The sequence below is a fragment of the Pleurodeles waltl genome, chromosome 5 (assembly GCF_031143425.1).
Source record: "Pleurodeles waltl isolate 20211129_DDA chromosome 5, aPleWal1.hap1.20221129, whole genome shotgun sequence".
Lineage (NCBI taxonomy): Eukaryota > Metazoa > Chordata > Amphibia > Caudata > Salamandridae > Pleurodeles > Pleurodeles waltl.
The window spans coordinates 61,280,409-61,305,009 of NC_090444.1; the positions used below are offsets into that span (position 1 = coordinate 61,280,409).

At 51.9% G+C, this 24,601-nt stretch overlaps 1 protein-coding gene across 1 annotated transcript in view; it reads right to left on the reverse strand.

Moving 5' to 3' along the window:
- Positions 1-24,601, reverse strand: part of GCKR (glucokinase regulator) — a 660,332-nt gene that overhangs the window by 624,643 nt on the left and 11,088 nt on the right. The window lies entirely within an intron of this gene.

Here is a 24,601-nt window from a genome sequence, read left to right on the forward strand (position 1 = left end):
CTCCACTCCAGTGCAGTGTATACCCCTCTGTGACCTCACATACTTACGTAAGAGCACCGAGGGGTATCCACTGCAGTGCTGTGCGTACCCCTCAGTGACCTCACGTACTTATGTAAAGGCACCGAGGGGTATCTATTGCAGCGCAGTTTATACCCCTCAGTGACCTCACATACTTATATAAAGGCACCGAGGGGTATCCAGTCCAGCGCTGTGCATACCCCTCGGTGACCTCACATATTTATGTAAGGGCACCGAGGGGTATCCACTCCAGTGCAGTGTTTACCCCTCAGTGACCTCACATACTTATGGAAGGGCACCGAGGGGTCTCCACTCCAGTGCAGTGTATACCCCTCTGTGACCTCACATACTTACGTAAGAGCACCGAGGGGTATCCACTGCAGTGCTGTGCATACCCCTCAGTGACCTCACGTACTTATGTAAAGGCACCAAGGGGTATCTATTGCAGCGCAGTTTATACCCCTCAGTGACCTCACATACTTATATAAAGGCACCGAGGGGTATCCAGTCCAGCGCTGTGCATACCCCTCGGTGACCTCACATATTTATGTAAGGGCACCGAGGGGTATCCACTCCAGTGCAGTGTTTACCCCTCAGTGACCTCACATACTTATGGAAGGGCACCGAGGGGTCTCCACTCCAGTGCAGTGTATACCCCTCTGTGACCTCACATACTTACGTAAGAGCACCGAGGGGTATCCACTGCAGTGCTGTGCATACCCCTCAGTGACCTCACGTACTTATGTAAAGACACCGAGGGGTATCTATTGCAGCGCAGTTTATACCCCTCAGTGACCTCACATACTTATATAAATTCACCGAGGGGTATCCAGTCCAGCGCTGTGCATACCCCTCGGTGACCTCACATATTTATGTAAGGGCACCGAGGGGTATCCACTCCAGTGCAGTGTTTACCCCTCAGTGACCTCACATACTTCTGTAAGGGCACCGAGTGGTTTGCACTGCATTACAGTGGTTTGAGCAGGGCTGGAAGAGGGAGCCGTCCCTCTGTGTTAGAGAATCACTGCAGACTTAACTTTAATCTGCAGTGGTTTTTAAACATAGAGGGACAGCTCCCTCTTCCTGCCCTGTTTAAAAACCAATTACAGTGCTGATTAATTCCACCTGCGGAACTGTGAAATTTATTAATAATTCCGTGTTTAATGAGTAACATGGAATTAATAAATTCATCCAATTCTGCTGGCGGAATTACAATTTCTGCCCACCCCTAACATAAATGACCCAAAAGAACGAGTTACTTACCTTCGGTAACAACTTTTCTGGTGGATACATTAGCTACCTGTAAATTCCTCACCTAATGAATACTCCCATGGCGCCAGCATTCGACGGAAATCTTCTTACTAGTCTCTGCACGTCGACGAGGACGTCACTCTAGCCCACGCGACGCCGTCTGACGTCATACAGGCAATAAGAGGTCCTCGACGACGTGCCGACGTCAGTACCAATCATTTTTTACGTGCATGAGAACAACCAGGCAATGCAATGAAAGAGCAAGGCAACATCCCATAACATTGTAAAAATACACAACATTGCATGAATAACTGTAAATCTTTTATATATATATAACTCTCTCTTTTTAAAATATATATACACATCAAGTATATACACAAAGATATATACATATATACATATATAAATATATTATATACAACATCTATTGCACCCTCGAAGACCAAGAGGAGCGTACTCAAGGATTACTTGGTAAGACCAGAAAGGCAACGGGGAGGCGGGTGGGACCGTGAGGAATCCACAGGTAGCTAACGTATCCACCAGAAAAGTCGTTACCGAAGGTAAGTAACTCGTTCTTCTGATGGATACAACTACCTGTGGATTCCTCACCTAATGACCAAGTTGCGGCCTTGCAGATGTCGACCACAGGAACACCTCTGGCCAAGGCCGAAGTGGCCGACTTAGCTCTGGTGGAATGAGCTCTAATGCCCTCAGGAGGATCCTTCTTTGCCAAAGAGTAACAGATTTTAATGCAAAGAACAACCCACCTGGATAGTGTTCTCTTGTGGACTGCCTTTCCTCTCCTCTTGCCCACGTATCCAATAAACAGCTGATCCTCCAGCCTGAAATCCTTTGTTCTATCAATAAAGAAGCTCCACGCCCTCTTTGGGTCCAGACGGTGCAGTCTTTCTTCCTCTTTGGAAGGATGAGGCGGAGGATAGAACGTGGACAAAGTAATTGCCTGAGCCAAATGGAAAGGTGAAACAACCTTCGGGAGGAAAGCAGCCTTGGTCCTCAACACCACCTTATCCCCATAAAAAGTTGTATAAGGGGGCTTTACTGATAAGGCCTGCAACTCACTCACTCTCCTTGCTGATGTTATAGCTATCAGGAAGACTGTTTTTAAAACCAAATACCTTAAGGGGCAAGAATGCATAGGTTCAAAAGGGGACCCCATAAGGAAAGTCAGGACCAAGGACAAATCCCATTGCGGCATAATGAATGGCTTTGGAGGATATTTATTTAGAAGACCTTTCAAGAATCTGATAACAATAGGGGATTTAAATAAAGATGGTTGGTCTGGAAGACATATGAAGGCTGACAAGGCCGATAAATAACCCTTAATGGTAGCCACTGCACAACCTTTCTGCGCTAGAGACAGAGCAAAAGACAAAACGTCCGATAGATGAGCATGCAAAGGATCAATCTGCCTCTCTCCACACCACGCAACAAATTTAGACCATCTATTAGCGTAGATAGATTTAGTGGAGTGTCGCCTGGCCGCTAATATAACATCCACTACCTCAGGCGGGAGAGAGAAGGAACTCAGGTTGCCCCGTTCAATCTCCAGGCATGTAGGTGCAGACTCTGGAGGTTGGGGTGTAAAACCTGCCCCTGCGACTGCGAGAGGAGGTCTGCCCTGAAAGGGAGACGGAGCGGAGGGCACATTGAGAGTTGGAGAAGGTCGGAGTACCATACCCTCCTTGGCCAATCCGGAGCTATTAGGATGACTAGAGCCCGGTCCTGGCGAATCTTCCTCAATACTCGAGGAATCAAGGGTATGGGAGGAAACGCGTAAAGCAACTGGCCGCACCAGGTTATTTGAAACGCGTCCCCCAACGCTCCCTGCATCGGATACTGGAGGCTGCAGAATAACGGACAATGCGCGTTCTCTCGAGTGGCAAACAGATCTACCCGAGGAAACCCCCACCTCTGGAAGATTAAACGGACTTGATCTGGATGGAGACGCCACTCGTGGTCTGCCGAGAATTGGCGACTGAGACTGTCCGCACGCACGTTCAAGACTCCGGCCAGATGGTTTGCTATCAAGCAAATCTGATGGTCCTTTGCCCAGGACCATAGTCAAAGAGCTTCTCTGCAGAGAAGGTACGACCCCACTCCTCCCTGCTTGTTTATGTACCACATCGTGGTAGTATTGTCCGTTAGGACCTGTACCGACTGACCACGAAGGGAAGGGAGGAAGGCCTTGAGAGCCAGACGTACAGCCCGTAACTCTAACAGATTGATGTGAAACATCTGTTCCTCTGGAGACCAAAGGCCTTTGATCTCCAGATCCCCCAGATGAGCTCCCCACCCTAGAGTGGAAGCATCCGTTATGACTGCGGCCACTGGTGGCGACTGCTGGAACGGCTTTCCTTGTGAAAGATTGTTGCTTGCAATCCACCACTTCAAATCCACAGCAGCATCTCTGGAGATCTTGACAGTACTCTCTAGATCCCCTTTGTGTTGAGACCACTGCCTTCGGAGGCACCACTGAAGAGCCCTCATGTGCCAGCGAGCATGCGTGACCAACAGAATGCAGGAGGCAAACAGACCGAGCAGACGAAGGACCTTGAGGACTGGAACTACCGCTCCATTTCGAAACATTGGAACCAAATCCTGAATATCTTGAATCCGCTGAGGCGGAGGAAAGGCCCGACCCAATGTTGTATCCAGTACTGCCCCTATGAACAGGAGGCGCTGAGAGGGCTCTATGTGAGATTTGGGCTCGTTCACCTAAAAACCCAGGTCGAACAACAACTGGGTTGTTGACTGCAGATGATGCGACACAAGCTCCGGGGACTTGGCTTTGATCAACCAGTCGTCCAAGTAAGGGAATACTGCTATCCCCTTCCTTCTGAGTTCTGCCGCAACCACCGACATCACCTTCGTGAAGACTCGAGGTGCTGAAGTAAGACCAAACGGAAGGACCGCAAACTGATAGTGCTGCGATCCCACCACAAACCGGAGATACTTCCTGTGTGACTTGAGTATCGGGATATGAAAGTAAGCATCCTGCAAGTCGACAGACACCATCCAGTCTTCCTTGTTCAACGCCAAAAGCACCTGTGCTAGGGTCAGCATCTTGAACTTTTCCTGCTTGAGGAACCAATTCAAGATCCTCAGGTCCAGGATTGGTCTCAAACGACCATCCTTCTTGGGAATCAGGAAATACCTTGAGTAACATCCTCGACCCCTTTCCTGCTCTGGGACCAACTCCACCGCGCCCTTTGAAAGGAGGGCTTGTACCTCCTGTTCTAGCAACAGGAGGTGTTCTTCTGAACAATAAGAAGGGCGGGGCGGGATGAGGGGCGGGAACTCCCGAAAGGGAAGGGTGTAGCCTTTTCCCACAATACTGAGAACCCAAGTGTCCGTTGTAACAGTCTTCCATTTGGTGAGAAACTGCTGTAATCTTCCCCCTACAGGAGAGGAGTGAGTGAGAAATGGTGGAAGCCTAAGGCTGCTTTCCCTGCTGCACCCCTCCAGAGGACGAGGAAGAGGCAGAGTGCTGCTGAGAGGCTCCTCTGGTGCGGACCCTACCTCTCCCTCTAAAAGATCTATAGGGATGGGAAGAGGCAGGTTGCTGATATCTTCCCCGAAAGGAAGAGGAGGAAGAGCCACGCCCAAATCCACGAAACCTCCTGAAAAATCTGGAAGAGGCCGTGGAAGAAGGAGCTTGGAGCCCTAACGACTTAGCCGTGGCCCTGCTCTCCTTAAAACGTTCCAAGGCCGAATCAGCCTTGGCTCCAAACAGTTTGTCCCCATCAAACGGGAGATCCAACAATGTGGCCTGTACATCCGCAGAAAAGCCCGAGTTACAGAGCCAGGCCTGCCTCCTTGCCACCACAGTTGTGCCCATTGCTCTGGCTACCGAGTCGGTCGTATCCAGTCCAGTCTGGATAATCTGGGTCGCAGCAGCCTGGGCATTTGAAACAACATCCAAAAGACCCTGGGGAAGCTCTGTAAATGATGAGGAAATGTCATCCATCAGAGCATGAATATACCTCCCCAGGATACAGGTTGCGTTGGTGGCCTTCAACGCCAGACTGCAGGACGAAAAAATCTTCTTGGACTGCGCCTCTAGTTTCTTTGAATCTCTGTCCCCAGGCACCGTCGGGAAAGAACCAGGCGCTGACTTGGATGAACAGGAGGCCTGCACCACCAAGCTCTCCGGCGTAGGGTGCCTAGACAGAAAACCAGGGTCAGTCGGAGCCGCCCGATACCTCCTGGCCACGGCTCTGTGAACTGCTGGGGAAGATGCCGGCCTCTTCCACACCTCTAACACCGGATCCAGCAGAGCGTCATTAAATGGCAAAAGAGGCTCCGCCGCAGCTGAGGCCGGATGTAGCACCTCTGTTAGAAGGTTTTGTTCAGCCTCCACCACCGGCAAAGGCAGGTCCAAAAAACTAGCTGCCTTCCGTACCACTGCGTGAAAGGAAGCAGCCTCCTCAGTATATTCTCCCGGGGACGAAAGATCCCACTCAGGGGAAGTGTCCAGCCCACTGGCCGACTCCAGACCACGCAGCCCATCACCCGAGTCCTCTAGCTCTCCTTCCTCCAGGGCTCGTTGGTACTCCTGCTCCTCTAATACACGGAGAGCACGTCTCCTCGAATGAAGCCGTTGTTCAATACGCGGAGTCGACAATGCCTCCGCCGAAGTCGAAGATCGGCGCCGATCTTCAGAAGCCACCGACGCCGCGTCCGGCGCCACAGGTAACTTCGGCGCCGACGAAAGAGCAGTCGAAGCAGATGGACCCACCGGAGTCACAGGCCGAAATCCCGACGTCGACATCGACGGGATGGAAATCCCCGGGGCCAATCCCTCTGAAGCCACCGGAGCGGCCACCGGCGCCGACAGCGGCGCCGAGCCCACGTTCCCAAAAGGGAGAAAGGGCATAAAGGGTGCCGGCCGAAGAGGCACAGGATCACCCAATGAAAAGGCCAAAGGCCCAGCCGGAGCACCCCCTGGAGCCATCTGTTGGAAGATGGCATACATCGCATTCAAGAATGCGGAACTATCGGCTCCAGGGGTGGGAAAAGCCGGATACTGGGGTGCCTGTCTCGGAGGCTACCCCGACGCCGGCCTCGACGTCTGCAACGCCGGAGAAAACACCTGAGGCTCCAATACCTCAATCACCGACGCCTGTCCAGGTGAAGTCGGAGACGCCGGAGAGGGCAACGGCGTCGAAGGATGCAGCGTAACCGTGGGACTGATCTCCCATGTCCTTCGGCGCCGATCCGAAGACCTGGAACGAGTCTCCTTTGAATGACGCCGAGATTCTCTACAGCGCCGGGAGTCTCGATGACGCCGATGTCTTGGTGAAGAAGACTTCTTGTGATGCTTCTCCTTCGATTTCGCCATAAACAGCTTCGCCTCACGTTCCTTGAGGGCCTTTGGATTCATGTGCTGGCATGAATCACAAGTCGAGACGTCGTGGTCGGAGCTCAAACACCAAAGGCAATCGGAATGAGGATCCGTCACTGACATCTTGCCTCCACACTCACGACAAGGCTTGAATCCAGACTTTCTCTGCGACATTATTACCACAGCGAAAGACTACGCAGCAAAAATACACTGTAACGCCAAAAGTAACAGTTGCTCCCTCGAAGATAACCGTTTCGAATGCACGGAAAAAAGGGAACTGACGTCGGCACGTCGTCGAGGACCTCTTATTGCCTGTATGACGTCAGACGGCATCGCGTGGGCTAGAGTGACGTCCTCGTCGACGTGCAGAGACTAGTAAGAAGATTTCCGTCGAATGCTGGCGCCATGGGAGTATTCATTAGGTGAGGAATCCACAGGTAGTTGTATCCATCAGAACAGTACCTTTATGCCGTAGGGAGGAGTAACTTGGTTTCTTTTACGACTGAATAGAAAATGTCAGACTAGAGATCTATGGGCCTGATTTAGAGTTTGGCAGATGGTTTGTCCCGTCCTTTGTATTACGATCTCCATGGGCTACTATGGGGTGGTAATATGGTGGAGGGGATCTCCCTCATGTTTGTGACGGGATAACCCCCTCTGCCAAACTCTAAATCAGGCCCTTAATCATCTAATAATAATACCTCGAACAATCATGGGCATACGTAAAACCCACATGAAACGAGGGGCAAACAAGGCAGAATCAGGATATCCTGCGAGTTTCTGCACAATTTAAGACATTTTGGGGCAGATTTACTAACACTTTGCGTTGGTTTTGCATTTAAAAAAAAGTGATGCAAACTGGGTCAAAATGTTTATTAGGGAAGTACTTTGCAGCACAAAACTTTGTGCTGGAAAGTGGTCGTAAAGTAATAATGCACAGTAATGCTGGAAACGCTTTGCATTGCTTTGCGTCAAGGGGGGGGGCCCGGGTGGCAGATGGGTGTTCCCATGTCGCCTAATGGCTAAGAAGCAAAGCCCTGTCTGCGAAAATTTAGAGACAGGGCTTTGAACCAAAAAAAAACCACATTTTTGATCCTGTGTTAAAAAGGAGAAATGTTTTACTGTTTCCATATTTGTCTAACTCTTCATCTGTGTTGCACCGTACATCACCAAAGTGGGAAAAGTTTTAAAGTTTGTCTAGACATACTATTTTGTTCTGGAAAGGTAATTTTCGAGTACAAAATCTATGGTATATACAATGCAGACACCCCCGGACTGTGGTGCAAAAGTGTGTGATTGCTGCTAGTCAGCCTGATTGTGCCCCAGCGCTAGGAAGAGAGTCAGAGCGCTATATCCTAGTATATGTGGTGCTGTCCTGCTCTCTCCCTCTCAGGATAGGCAGCACAGCCACTTTGGTTGCTGCACTGTTGTGTGACATCTCTGTACATCTGCTCTGTGATGTGGCTTATTCTTGTGCAGTTGTCACTGCACTGACATTTGTACCGGGGTGTGCTGAGTTTACGAATCTCATGTAAATCACCGCCTGAAGTAAGCCACCTTAATATCTCATTCAAGGCACTTTAGCATCTCAAGCAAACACCCTCGCACCTCCTACCAGGCATTCTAGCACCTGATACAAGGCCCCTTAGGCCCGTATACAAGGCACCGTAGAACCTGATACAAGGCACTGTAGCACCTTATACAAGGCACCGTAGAACCTGATACAAGGCACCTTAATAACCTCATACAAGGCACCGTAGCACCTGATACAAGGCACTGTAGCACCTGATACAAGGCACCTTAGCACCTGATAGAAGGCATCCTCGTGCCTCATACGAGGCACCGTAGCACCTGATACAAGGCACCTTTGGAACTCATACAAGGCACCGTAGTACCTGATACAAGGCACTGTGGAAAAAGGCACTGTAGTACCTGATACAAGGCACCTTAGCACCTCATGCAAGCCACCTAATCTCCTCATACAAGGCACTTTAGCACTTCATACAAGAAGCCTTACCACCTGCTACAAGGCACCTTAGCACCTGATACAAGGCGCTGTAGCACCCGAAACAAGGCACTGTAGCACCTGACACAAGGCACTGTAGCACCTGATACAAGGTGCTGTAGCACACGATACAAGGCACCTCAGCATCTGATACAAGGCACCTTAGCACCTGAAACAAGGCACCGTAGCACCTGATACAAGGCACATTAGCACCTGATAGAAGGCATCCTCGTGCCTCATACGAGGCACCATAGCACCTGATACAAGGCACCTAATCTCCTCATACAAGGCACCATAGCACCTGATACAAGGCACCTTTGGAACTCATACAAGGCACTGTAGTACCTGATACAAGGCACTGTGGAAAAAGACTTTGTAGTACCTGATACAAGGCACCTTAGCACCTCATGCAAGCCACCTAATCTCCTCATACAAGGCACTTTAGCACTTAATACAAGAAGCCGTACCATCTGCTACAAGGCACCTTAGCACCTGATACAAGGCACTGTAGCACCTGATACAAGGCACTATAGCACCTGACACAAGGCACTGTAGCACCTGATACAAGGTGCTGTAGCACACAATACAAGGCACCTCAGCATCTGATACAAGGCACCTTAGCACCTGAAACAAGGCACATTAGCACCTGATACAAGGCAACCTCGTGCCTCATACGAGGCACGTAGCACCTGATATAAGGCACCTAATCTCCTCATGCAAGGCACTTTAGCACCTCATACAAGAAGCCTTACCACCTCATACGAGGCACCATAGCACCTCATACAAGGCACCGTAGCACCTGATACAAGGCACCTTAGCACCTGATACAAGGCACTGTAGCACCTGATACAAGGCACTGTAGCACCTGACACAAGGCACTGTAGCACCTGATACAAGGTGCTGTAGCACACAATACAAGGCACCTTAGCATCTGATACAAGGCACCTTAGCACCTGAAACAAGGCACATTAGCACCTGATACAAGGCAACCTCGTGCCTCATACGAGGCACCGTAGCACCTGATATAAGGCACCTAATCTCCTCATGCAAGGCACTTTAGCACCTCATACAAGAAGCCTTACCACCTCATACGAGGCACCATAGCACCTCATACAAGGCACCGTAGCACCTGATACAAGGCACCTTAGCACCTGATACAAGGCACTGTAGCACCTGATACAAGGCACCTTAGCACCTGATACAAGGCATCCTCGTGCCTCATACGAGGCACCGTAGCACCTGCTACAAGGCACCTTAGCACCCGATACAAGGCGCTGTAGCACCCGATACAAGGCACTGTAGCACCTGACACAAGGCACTGTAGCACCTGATACAAGGTGCTGTAGCACACAATACAAGGCACCTTAGCACCTGATACAAGGCATCCTCGTGCCTCATACGAGGCACTGTAGCACCTGATACAAGGCACCTTTGGAACTCATACAAGGCACCGTAGTACCTGACACAAGGCACTGTAGCACCTGATACAAGGTGCTGTAGCACCCGATACAAGGCACCTTAGCATCTGATACGAGGCACCTTAGCACCTGAAACAAGGCACCGTAGCACCTGATACAAGGCACATTAGCACCTGATACAAGGCATCCTCGTGCCTCATACGAGGCAACGAAGCACCTGATATAAGGCACCTAATCTCCTCAAACAAGGCACTTTAGCTCCTCATACAAGAAGCCTTACCACCTCACACGAGGCACTGTAGCACCTGATACAAGACACTGTAGCACCTGATACAAGGCACCTTAGCACCTGATACAAGGCACTGTAGCACCTGATACAAGGCACCTTAGCACCTGATACAAGCCACCTTAGCACCTGACACAAGGCACTGTAGCACCTGATATAAGGCACCTAATCTCCTCATACAAGGCACTTTAGCACCTCATACAAGAAGCCTTACCACCTCATACGAGGCACCATAGCACCTCATACAAGGCACTGTAGCACCTGATACAAGGCACCTTAGCACCTGATACAAGGCACTGTAGCACCTGATACAAGGCAGCTTAGCACCTGATACAAGGCATCCTCGTGCCTCATACGAGGCACCGTAGCACCTGCTACAAGGCACCTTAGCACCTGATACAAGGCGCTGTAGCACCCGATACAAGGCACTGTAGCACCTGACACAAGGCACTGTAGCACCTGATACAAGGTGCTGTAGCACACAATACAAGGCACCTTAGCACCTGATACAAGGCATCCTCGTGCCTCATACGAGGCACTGTAGCACCTGATACAAGGCACCTTTGGAACTCATACAAGGTACCGTAGTACCTGACACAAGGCACTGTAGCACCTGATACAAGGTGCTGTAGCACCCGATACAAGGCACCTTAGCATCTGATACGAGGCACCTTAGCACCTGAAACAAGGCACCGTAGCACCTGATACAAGGCACATTAGCACCTGATATAAGGCACCTAATCTCCTCATACAAGGCACTTTAGCACCTCATACAAGAAGCCTTACCACCTCATACGAGGCACTGTAGCACCTGATACAAGACACCGTAGCACCTGATACAAGGCACCTTAGCACCTGATACAAGGCACTGTAGCACCTGATACAAGGCACCTTAGCACCTGATACAAGGCACTGTAGCACCTGATACAAGGCACCTTAGCACCTGACACAAGGCACCGTAGCACCTGATACAAGGCACCTTAGCACCTGATACAAGGCACCTTAGCACCTGATACAAGGTGCTGTAGCACCTGATACAAGGTGTTGTAGCACACAATACAAGGCACCTTAGCACTTGATACAAGGCACATTAGCACCTGATACAAGGCATCCACGTGCCTCATGCGAGGCAACGAAGCACCTGATATAAGGCACCTAATCTCCTCATACAAGGCACTTTAGCACCTCATACAAGAAGCCTTTCCACCTCATACGAGGCACCATAGCACCTGATACAAGGCACTGTAGCACCTGATTCAAGGCACCTTAGCACCTGATACAAGGCACTGTAGCACCTGATACAAGGCACCTTAGCACCTGACACAAAGCACTGTAGCACCTGATACAAGGTACTGTAGCACACGATACAAGGCACCTTAGCATCTGATACAAGGCACCTTAGCACCTGAAACAAGGCACCGTAGCACCTGATACAAGGCACATTAGCACCTGATACAAGGCACCTTAGCACATGAAGGCATCCTCGTGCCTCATACAAGGCACCATAGCACCTGATACAAGGCATCCTCGTGCCTCATACGAGGCACCATAGCACCTGATACAAGGCACCATAGCACCTGATACAAGGCATCCTCATGCCTCATACGAGGCACCATAGCACCATACAAGGCATCCGCATGCCTCATACGAGGCACCATAGCACCTGATACAAGGCACCATAGCACCTGATACTTCATGCAAAACACCCTCGCACCTCCTACCAGGCATTCTAGCACCTGATACAAGGCCCCTTAGGCCCGTATACAAGGCACCGTAGAACCTGATACAAGGCACTGTGGAACCTTATACAAGGCACCGTAGAACCTTGATACAAGGCACCTTAATACCTCATACAAGGCACCGTAGCACCTGATACAAGGCACTGTAGCACCTGATACAAGGCACCTTAGCACCTGATAGAAGGCATCCTCGTGCCTCATACGAGGCACCGTAGCACCTGCTACAAGGCACCTTTGGAACTCATACAAGGCACCGTAGTACCTGATACAAGGCATTGTGGAAAAAGGCACTGTAGTACCTGATACAAGGCACCTTAGCACCTGATGCAAGCCACCTAATCTCCTCATACAAGGCACTTTAGCACTTCATACAAGAAGCCTTACCACCTGCTACAAGGCACCTTAGCACCTGATACAAGGCGCTGTAGCACCCGAAACAAGGCACTGTAGCACCTGACACAAGGCACTGTAGCACCTGATACAAGGTGCTGTAGCACACGATACAAGGCACCTCAGCATCTGATACAAGGCACCTTAGCACCTGAAACAAGGCACCGTAGCACCTGATACAAGGCACATTAGCACCTGATAGAAGGCATCCTCGTGCCTCATACGAGGCACCGTAGCACCTGATACAAGGCATCGTAGCACCTGATACAAGGCACATTAGCACCTGACACAAGGCATCCTCGTGCCTCATACGAGGCACCGTAGCACCTGATATAAGGCACCTAATCTCCTCATACAAGGCACTTTAGCACCTCATACAAGAAGCCTTACCACCTCATACGAGGCACCATAGCACCTGATACAAGGCACCGTAGCACCTGATACAAGGCACCTTAGCACCTGATACAAGGCACCTAATCTCCTCATACAAGGCCCTTTAGCACCTCATACAAGAAGCCTTACCACCTCATACGAGGCACCATAGCACCTGATACAAGGCACCGTAGCACCTGATACAAGGCACCTTAGCACCTGATACAAGGCACTGTAGCACCTGATACAAGGCACCTTAGCACCTGATACAAGGCACTGTAGCACCTGATACAAGGCACCTTAGCACCTGATACAAGGCACTATAGCACCTGATACAAGGCACTGTAGCACCTGATACAAGGCACCTTAGCACCTGAAATAAGGCACCTTAGCACCTGACACAAGGCACTGTAGCACCTGATACAAGGTGCTGTAGCACACGATACAAGGCGCCTTAGCATCTGATACAAGGCACCTTAGCACCTGATACAAGGCACTCTAGCACCTGATACAAGGCACCTTAGCACCTGATACAAGGCACCTTAGCACCTGACACAAGGCACTGTAGCACCTGATACAAGGTGCTGTAGCACACAATACAAGGCACTGTAGCACCTGATACAAGGCACTGAACAAGGCACTGTAGCACCTGATACAAGGCACCTTAGCACCTGATACAAGGCACCTTAGCACCTGACACAAGGCACTGTAGCACCTGATACAAGGCACCTTAGCACCTGATACAAGGCACATTAGTACCTGATACAAGGCGCTGTAGCACCCGATACAAGGCACCTTAGCACCTGATACAAGGCACATTAGTACCTGATACAAGGCACTGTAGCACCCGATACAAGGCACCATAACACCTGATACAAGGCACTGTAGCACCTGATAAAAAGGCACCGTAGCACCTGATACAAGGCACCTTAGCACCTCATACAAGGCACCGTAGCACCTGATACAAGACACTGTATCACCTGATTGTAGCATCTGAAACAAGGTACCATAGCACCTGATACAAGGCACCTTAGCACCTGATACAAGGCACCTTAGCACCTGATACAAGGCATCCTTGTGCCTCATACGAGGCACTGTAGTACCCGACACAAGGCACCATAGCACCTGATACAAGGCACTGTGGCACCTCATACAAGGCACTGAAGAATTCATCACCACCCTGGCAGCGCTGCATGGAACCATACAATAGCAGTCAATAATCTCATCTCAATATTTCTGGGGGATGATATTTAAAACTTGATATCCTGGTAATATTCAGTTTATGAGTATGTTGGTAGAGTGGGGTAATCCATGCATCTAATTTGCCTGCTACACTGTATTCATGAAGCCTCCATCTGTGTGGGGTGTGCAGAGAGGCCACACTCAAAGAGCATGACCAGGCACCAAGCCTTCCAGCCCCATCCAACATGCACCAGGAGAAGATGGACGTGATGGGTCATCAGCTCCCATGAGCAGGATGTTAGTCTTCTGGCAGATGAGGTAGTGCTAAAAAATTTTTGCAGTTTTATATAGCGCAAACTCAACCCAAAAGTATTGGAGCGCTATATATGAGCACCAGATACATTAAATAAGGACAAATTCAGTCTTGGTAAGCACTGGGAGATTAGTGACTTGCTCAGAATCACAAGATGTTGAGCCAACGCCGAGACTCGAAGCAAAGTCGGCAGGTCCGGCCATTACATCACATCTGCTCATTCTGCTCCAACTAACCCTTGGCGTGTTGTATGTATGTATATGTTATTTCCCTCATGTGATCCTAGCCAAAAGCGAAGGGTGCTCTACATGGTCAAAGGCAAGCTTACAGCCAGCACGTAACTGCAGAGGATGCCGAGTTGTGGGCGATTAATGCATTGTGATGTGGTGTTCTTTAAAGAGGCGCCTTCAGCAGTTTCCTGAATTAGAGCAATGTTGGGGGGATTCCTGGTGGATATGCAATGTTGTTCCAGATCCTTAGTCCATCGATGGAAAAAGTCTGTTGAATTGTTTTTTAATTTTTACCCTTTTTAGTCTGCGATCCGATGGTGGCCTGACTGACAGTGTGTTGAGAACCACCAGAGATGGTGATCGTGACCGCAAGGTTAACGTTCATGCTGTCTGTGATGGCTTTGCAAGTGATGCGGGTGGGTTTGAAAGTTGTGTGGGCTGGCAAGGGTAGACAATGGAGTTTTTTGAGGGTGGGGGTGATGTGATCATACTTCTTTAGGCCCTGGGTGAAAAGTACCGTGGTGTCTAGGATGCCCCTAACTTTTATGAACTTCACTACTTGGAGATCTTCTACCGAAACCCACAGGTCTTGGGGACATTAAAGAGACTCATTGAGAAGGACGACATCTCCAGGACTCAGCTGATGAAGATGATGCCAAACTGTACCTAAATAGGTCCAGTTCCAGTTGCAGATCTGAAGAAAGTTCAGGCAGTCCTCTAGACTCCACCTACCTTTGAGAGGCACTCAAGCCGCCCAACACAGTGGATCTTAATCCGTCCATGCCTGACCCTTGGCGTGAGCCGAGAGGACCGCTCTGGTATTCAGTAGAGCAGTGTCTATCATGGCATGGCTGGTGCCCAGACAGAAAGCTGCTTAGCAGGCAATGGGCAGACACGCGTGCAAGTAGACAGACACTGCTCCATCATTAGACCAGGTGTCTGGATCTGCACTTTTCTTTTTTCAGACACAACGGCCCTCATTACAGCCCTGGCGGTCGGTGTTAAAGCGGCGGTAAGACCGCCAACAGGCCGGCGGTAAACAAAATGGAATCATAACCATGGTGGAAACCAGCAACATAGACAGCCACTTTGACACTCCGACCGCCACAGCGGTAGAAACAAACAGCATGGCGGTCACCGCCAACAGACAGGCGGAAGACAATGTACCGCCCACACTGTTATGAGAGGCCAATCCGCCACGTTTTCCGGGGCGGATTCAACGCAAACAAAAACACGGTGGAAACAGGAATTGGAAGGGGAAACACTCACCTCTACACAACCCAAGAGGAACCAGGACGCCATGGAGCCAGAACTCCAAATCCTCCCTGCGATAGTATTCCTGCTCCTCTACCAGGAGCACGAAAGACGGCGGCGGCGACTACGGTGAGTACTGCACCTACAATACAGGGGAGGGGGGAGGGAAAAGAGAGTGACACACACACGCAACACCCCCACCCCCACCCTCACCCACAACACACACACCAATACATGCTGCAACATTACATTTACACCCCCCAACCCCCCATGGAAGAACGCAATGACAAAAGGAAATGATTGTAACAGTTGTAATCAATAAAAATCCATTAGTCAAAACTTTAAATACAGTATAAACAATCATGTACAGCAACTATACAAGTCCGGATAGTGCACCATTCAAAGTCTGTGGACCACTAGGCCCAAAATGCATGGACGAGGCCCACACTCGATACCAGACTGCAAACGGAGAGAACACTGCTGGGGCATCAGATCGAAATGAAACAGGCACCTCAGGGGGAGGGGAAGGGGAAGGGGGGGCACCTCAGCCGGATGCTCCACGAGGGGGCTCCATGCCCATTGATGTATCCTGGGGAGTGCAAAGCCACAGTCTCTCAAGTCTCCCCAGTGGGTGGGTTGGCTACTGCTTTATCCTGGGGAGTGCAAAGCCACAGTCTCTAAAGTGGATGCCTTTCTCCACTGGTTCTGGAGGGGGCTTGGTGCCTCCTGTGTGCTTCATCCTGCCAAGGACTGAGGTAGTGGATGTGATACTCCACTGGTTCTGGAGGGGGCTTTGTGCCCAGAGTGCTTCATCCTGCCAAGGACTGAGGTAGTGGATGTGACACTCCACTGACGGTGGTGCAACATGTAAGCTGGCCAGGCTCCTGGAACTGACCGCCAGCCTCGTATGGCTGACCACTGGGGATGGCAGCCATGTCTGCGGTGGTGCCACTGATTCAGGATGTTGCGGGGCCGCTGGCGGTGCTGGCGGCGGTGTCAGTGGCATCGGTGCTGGCGGCGGTGTCAGTGGCATCGGTGCAGGCGGCGGGCTCTGTGGCATCGGTGCAGGCGGCGGGCTCTGTGGCATCGGTGCTGGCGCGAGGCTCTGTGGAAACGGTGCTGGCGGCGGCCTCACTGACTGCGGTGCTGGCGGCGGTGTCAGTAGCGGCGGTGCTGGTGGAGGGCTCACTGACTGCGGTGCTGGTGAAGGGCTCAGTGTCTAAGGTGCTGGTAAAGGGCTCAGTGTCTGAGGTGCTGGCGGCGGTGTCTGTGGCGGCGGTGCAGGTGGCGGTGCCGGAGGCGATCTTGTCTGCCACGCAGGTTGGCGGCGACGTGGACCTGCCTTTGATTTTTTGCCCCTTCCCCACCTTGGATGGTGGCGCAGCTGTCTTCCCACTTTCCACTTTTGTTTTGCCTGAGCCCTTGGTGGCAGGTGTTTTCGCCTTCTCCCTCTGGGATGTGGGCAACCTTTTCTGTATTTGAGGTGGGGGAATGTCCTTGCCCTCGCTCCTTGGGACACTGGCAGCCCTGTTGCTTGGCGCACTCCAAAATCCTGCTATTGTTGGCACCACTGTGCCCAGTGATGTGGTGGCTGAGGTGATGGGAAAGGAAAAGCGGGCCCTAGGGGACGGACGGGGGGGGGAGGTGTAGGGAAGAGTTCAACATTTGATAGGAAAAGCTTTTTAGACACACTGGGACGGGTAGACGGAGGGGTTTGGGAGTGGAGGAAGAGGTAGTGGATGTAGGAGGTGTACGTTTGCTGACTTTGGGTGAAGGTGCATGGGCCGGAGGCTGTTGTGAGGTGGACGGCTGTTGGGTGGGTGTGTGACTGCGTTTGTGTACTTTGGGAGGAGGGGGCACAGACACACTGGGAGAGGACACTGGGGATGTGTGAATGGTAGTGGGGGTGGTGAGTGCACGTGAGCGGTGTGTAGTGATGGGCGTGCTGGTGATGGAGGTAGTGGCTGAAGATGTAGTGCATGCAGGTGTGAGTGGAGACGAGACTGGGAGGGAGGAGGGAGACGTGGAGGAGGGGGACATAGTGGAGGTAGTGGATGTTGGTATGTCTGCCTGGGTATGGTGCTTGTGTGAGTACCTGTGGGATGTGTGGTGCTTATGTTTGCCTGAGTTACCCTTGTTTGTTGAGGTGTGTGCATGCTGGTCTGATGGTGTGCTTGGGATAGACTGAGGTACAGGGGACTGGGTCTGGGTGGAGGAGGTTGGAGGGGGGAGGCTGGGTACAGGGACAATGGCTGCCATCTGTGCAGAGGCCAGAGCCTGAAATGCTTGCTGTTGGTCTGCCTGGCCAGAATGAATACCCTCCAGGTATGCATTTGTTTGTTGCAAATGCCTCTCAACACCCTGGATGGCATTCAGAATGGTAGACTGCCCAACAGTGAGGGATCTCAGGAGGTCAATAGCCTCCTCACTGCGGGCAGCAGGGCTGACTGGGGCAGGGCCTGAGGTGCCTGGGCGAAGGAGATGCCCACCCTCCTGGGTGAGCGGCCACGGGGCACACGCTGAGGGGCTGCTGGAGGGCGGTGCTGGTAGGGGGGTGGCGGCTGTACCTGTAGATGCGGTGGGCACAGAGGGGCCCGTCCCCGCAAGGGAGCACCCATCAGAGGAGGAGTCGGTGTCACTGGTCTCTGCTTCTGTCCCCGCCGTGGAGCTTCCCTCGCCCTCCATCCCACTGGTGACTTCAGACTCCGTTGTCTCGCCCTCCAGGGCCACGTGGGATGCAGCTCCCTCCTGCTCCGGTGGCACAGCTCCTCCGCCTGATGATGCTATTGCACACAAGAACAGGGAGACCACAAAAGGGGGGGGGATGAAAGAAGAAAGACATGTTCAGTGCATGAAATACCGCTACCATTGGCGGACACTACCGACACAGCACCCCTCTGCACTACGCCATGCACTTAGAGTTCCCTAATTAATCACAGGGACATGGGTTACAAGGCCTATGCCCGATTGCTGCACACATGGAAGTCACAGGAGCCTGACTAGGTGTAGATGGCTCTTACCACTGGTGGGGATGGGGTGCCACTTAGCCTGCCTCACAAAGGGTCCTTGCCTACAAAGCTCGCCCTGACCTAGGGTAACCCACTGCCCACCTCCCCCACCCAGACACCTCCTAATGCACACAGAGCCAGATGAATGTGACTGTACTCACCCCCTTGTGGCTGCTGTGATGCCCTCAAGCGCCCATCCAACTCTGGATACGCCACCGCCAGGATCCGGAACATCAGGGGGGTCATGGTGCGACGGGCACCCCTCCCACGTTGGGAGGCCATTCCCAGCTGGGCCTCCGTCATCTTCTTGCTCCAGCAGCGAATGTCCTCCCATCTTTTCCGGCAGCGGGTGCTCCGTCTGTGGTGGATCCCCAGGGTCCGAACGTCCTTGGCGATAGCACGCCAAATATCCTTCTTCTGGTGGGCGCTGACCTTGAGGAATAGTACAGGGGAAAAGGATGATCTTTAACCGTCTGGACCGTCACAGTTATTGGCCCACGTTCCCACCCTTGCCCTGATACACATACACTCACCATCCGCTCATGCAGGCGTCAGTCCCCATGTATCTTCCATCCACACCACTCCAAATAGGCATTACCCATGCAGCATGCTCACAGTGTACTCACCTGTTTGTCTGGAGGACCGTAGAGTAGTGTGTACTGGGGGAGGACCCCATCCACTAACTTCTCCAACTCCTCCGAAGTGAAGGCAGGGGCCCTTTTCCCAGACACTTGAGCCATTGTCGCTTCCAGACACAGGTCACAGCAGCACTTGCAGTGTAGGTCCTCTCCTGTAGAAGGTCAGGTATCAAGTGAGTGAACAGAGAGAAAATGGTAGTCACGTCAGCGGCGGTGCGTAACGTCACCGCCGGCGTACATCGTCACTAGCTCCTGGGACCCATAGGGCCAATGTTAACCAATGCAGGATTGCGCCGCGGTCTTCGACCGCCTACTGCGACGGTGTACAACGCCAGCGCAGTTATCTCATATCTCCTTGTCCCACATTAAAGGTCAGGCAGCTGCCATTTCAGGGGCCCACATGGCATTATTTTTAAATGCGTCACACATATCTAGGCCTTGCATACACACAGTGACAGGCACATAGCGGATTGACAAATGTGTGCAATAAATTCTTTTTTTACTACCTCAGTGTTGGCTGACTCTGTGCTCGCTGTTCTCGTCCATAGGGCACGTCCGCTGGGGCAGGTGAGGAGATGGCGGCATCCTCCGGTGTACAGACCGATGGTGGACCTGTTGACAATGGAAGACAGACACATCATTATCACTTACAGACTTGATCGTGCCCCAATCCAGGAACTGTGTACCCAGTTGGAGCCAGACCTGATGTCAGCTATCCGCCATCCCACAGGGATCCACCCTCTAGTGCAGGTCCTGTCAGTACTCCATTTCCTAGCAAGTGGGTCTTTTCAAACAACAGTGGCCATTGCATCAGGGATGTCCCAGCCTATGGGGGTCATTCCGACCCTGGCGGTAAAAACCGCCAGGGCCGGGGTCCGCGGGAGCACCGCCAACAGGCTGGCGGTTCTCCTTTGGGCATTCTGACCGCGGCGGTACAGCCGCGGCCAGAAACGGAAAGTCGGCGGTGTACCGCCGACTTTCCGCTGCCCATGGGAATCCTCCATGGCGGCGCAGCTTGCTGCGCCGCCATGGGGATTCCGACCCCCATACCGCCATCCTGTTCCTGGCGGTTTCGGCCGCCAGGAACAGGATGGCGGTATGGGGTGTCATGGGGCCCCTGGGGGCCCCTGCAGTGCCCATGTCCATGGCATGGGCACTGCAGGGGCCCCCGTAAGAGGGCCCCACTTTGAATTTCAGTGTCTGCTTAGCAGACACTGAAATTTGCGACGGGTGCTACTGCACCCGTCGCACCCCTTCCACTCCGCCGGATCCATTCGGAGCCGGCTTCATCGTGGAAGGGTGTTTCCCACTGGGCTGGCGGGCGGCCTTTTGGCGGTCGCCCGCCAGCCCAGTGGGAAACCCAGAATGACCGCCACGGTCTTTTGCCCGCGGTACGGTCTTCTGGCGGTCCCAGCCAGGCTGGCGGCTTCCGCCGCCGGCCGGGGTCAGAATGACCCCCAATGTTCTCAAACGTGTTGTCCAGAGTGTTGTCTGCCCTGCTGAAACACATGCGCAGCTACATCGTTTTCCCTCAGGTGGAGGATTTGCCCACAGTGAAAGGTGACTTCTATGCCCTGGGACATATCCCCAACATCATAGGTGCCATTGATGGGACACATGTGGCATTGGTACTCCCCGCAGGAGTGGACAGGTGTACAGAAACAGGAAGAGCTATCATTCTATGAATGTGCAAATGGTGTGTTTGGCCGGCCAGTACATCTCCCATGTGAACGCCAAGTTTCCTGGCTCAGTGCATAATGCTTACATTTTGAGGAATAGCAGCATCCAATATGTGATGGGGCAACTCCAGAGGCCCCGTGTGTGGCTAATAGGTGAGGACAAGGACCCTATACCCTGTGAATAGTTGTCTGGTGTTGTCCCTAAGGGTTAGTGTGTGTCTAACAGTTGTCCCTTGACATTTGCAGGTGACTCTGGTTACCCAAACCTGTCATGGCTACTGACCCCAGTGAGAAATCCCAGGACAAGGGCAGAGGAACGCTACGACGAGGCACATGGGCGAACAAGGAGAGTGATAGAAAGGACCTTCGGGCTCCTGAAGGCCAGGTTCCGGTGCCTCCATATGACAGGTGGTTCACTCTACTACTCACCAAAGAAGGTGTGCCAGATCATCGTGGCGTGCTGTATACTGCACAACTTGGCTTTGCGACGACAGGTGCCTTTTCTGCAGGAGGATGGTCCAGAAGGAGGTCTTGTGGCAGCTGTGGAGCCTGTGGACTGTGAAGAAGAGGAGGCAGAAGAAGAGGATATTGATAACAGAAACAACGTGATCCAGCAATACTTCCAGTGAGACACATGTAAGAAGACATCACTGCCTCCTACACCTCATACAATTGTTCGACCTATCATATGTCTGTCACTTTCACCCAGTGTATGGACCCTGACCTGTCACTTTGCCTTTCCATTTCACAGATGTGGTCCCACTGTGTGGCCTCTGCTATATTACCTCATGGACTAGGGCTGTGTGACATAGGTATGTTGACAATACAATGGACATTGCTATTTTCGTTAAGTTATAGTAAATATACATTTGTGAAAGCACAGACTGACTCCAGATTGTTTTGTGATTCAAGGGTGTTTATTTAAGTGCAAATTAGTGGAGGGGGTTGGAAAATGGTCAGGGGTGATGGTGGAGGAATGTCCATGGCAGAGTCCAGTTATTGGTCTCACAGGTGCATTGTCCAAAGGGTCATAAGAAGTGGAGCTAGGGCAGTTGATGGATGGACAGGGTGATGAAGTGGGACAGAAGTATGACAATCAGGGTGGTCTCATTTCTTGGCAGGTGTCTTGGCATTGTTCTCTGTCTTTGTCCTGGATCTCAGGGACTGTTTGCGGGGTGGTTCTCCATCTGCAGGGGGTGGGGTGCTGGTGCCGTGGTCCTGTGGTGGTGCCTCGTGTCCACTAGCACCAGCAGAGGTGGTGGGCAGTTCATCATCGAGGCTAGTTTCAGGGGCCCCTTGCTGTGCCACAGTGTCGCTCATGGTGTTCACAAGGTCCTTCAGCACCCCTACAATGGTGACCAGGGTGGTGTTAATGGACTTCAAATCCTCCCTGATACCCAAATACTGTTCCTCCTGCAGCCGCTGGGTCTCCTGAAACTTGGCCAGTACCGTTGCCATCGTCTCCTGGGAATGATGGTACGCTCCCATGTTGTTGGAGAGGGCCTCGTGGAGAGTGGGTTCCCTGGGCCTGTCCTCCCCCTGTCGCACAGCAGCCCTCCCAGTTCCCCAGTTTTCCTGTTCCTCTGTCCCCTGAACCGTGTGCCCACTGCCCCCAGGCTGTGCTGGTGTTTCCTGAGGGGGAGGCTCTGTGGTGGCATGTGCCAGTGTGTGGGGAACCGACTGTCCCAAGGTCCCAGATGGGCCGGGCTGGTCATCTAGATCTAGTTGGACAGAGCTGCTGTGATCACTGTGGGCCTCGTCTGTGGGGGAGTGGACATGTCTGGAACCTCCTGTCTGGTGACGTTGGGTAGGGGTCCTGCAGGTGTGTAAAGGCATGATTATTGCATCTGTGTGTGCCATTGTGTGCAATAGGTGGGTGACCCTGTACCCCAGTGCTTACAGTCTTGTCTAGGACCTTGTGTGATATTTGGTTTAGGGATCTGTGTGGGTATCTGTAGTGGACATGCTTTGGTGATGGGTGTCCATGCTTTGTTGTTGCATGCAGGGCTTGGTGTTGGGATGGGTGGTTTGTGATTGTGGTACATATGTGAGATGTTGGAGTGATGGGGGTGAGGGTGAGGGTGGGGGTATATGATAGCATGCAGGTAGGGTGGGGGATGTAATAGTTCAGATTTGACTTACCAGAGTCCATTCCTCCTGCTACTCCTGCAAGGCCATCAGGATGCAGTATAGCCAAGACCTGCTCCTCACATGTTGTTAGTTGTGGGGGAGGAGGTGGGGATCCTCCGCCAGTCCTCTGAACTGCAATCTGATGTCTTGAGACCACGGAACGCACTTTCCCCTGTAGGTCATTCCACCTCTTCCTGATGTCATCCCGTGTTCTTGGATGCTGTCCCACTGCGTTGACCCTGTCTACGATTCCGTGCTTTAGCTCCATCTTCCTAGCAATGGAGGTGTGCTGCACCTGTGATCCGAATAGCTGTGGCTCTACCTGGACGATTTCCTCCACCAAGACCCTGAGCTCCTCCTCAGAGAACCTGGGTTGTCTTTGCGGTGCCATGGTGTGGTGTGGGTGATGTGTGAGGTGGTGTGTGTTGTGATGTGTGAGGGGATGTGTTTGTGTGTGTTGTGTGAGGTGCGTGGATGTTGTGTGAGTGATGGTGTTGTGTGCCTGTGGATGCTAGTTTGTTGATGGTGGTAACTCTCTCTGTGCTTCATTCTCAATTTTTGTCATAGGGGTTTGTGGGTGATGTGGGTGTGTGTTTTATATTGGATTGGGAGTGTGGGAGTGGTGTGTGTATGTGTGTCAGGTGTGTGTATTTCGATTTGTCCAATGTGGTTGTGTTTTGTAAATGCGTGTGTATTTTGAGCGCGTCGGTGTGTACCGCCAATGGAATACCGCGGTTGAAAGACCGCCATGTGTATTCGTGGGTCGTGATAGTGTGGGCGGATTCCTGTTGGCGTGACGGTGTCGGTTTTGTTATCGCCAGTTTATCACTGACCTTTGGTGTGGCGGACTTGTGTGGGTGTCTAGATTTTGGTGGATTCCGGCCTGTGGGTCGTAATAGCTATAGCGGATTTCCACAGCCGCAGTGGTGTGTTGGCGGTCTTTTGTACAGCGGTAAGCGGCATTTAACGCAATGTTATAATGAAGGCCAACATGTTAGAGTGTCTGGTGTTGCTATAGAAGAATGACATGAGGTGTTATAATACAACCATTCACTAAGGGGCAAGAGATACGCATGTCTGTGGAGTAGAAGGTCAGTACGACAGCACTGTCAGGTATTTAAGGTGGAGGGTTTCTTAGGATCTGGGACCTCAAATCCAGTCCTTTGTTTGCACCTGTGTGGAGGTCTCATCTCCAGCCAGAGCTAAAGACTGAACTGTATTTTTTCAGCTGTTATTAGTTTTCCAGAAGGGGACATTTGGTGGTGGATGGTACCCCGGTGTGCCCTGGAGAAGGGATACCCAGGTGTGCATTAGAGAAGGGAT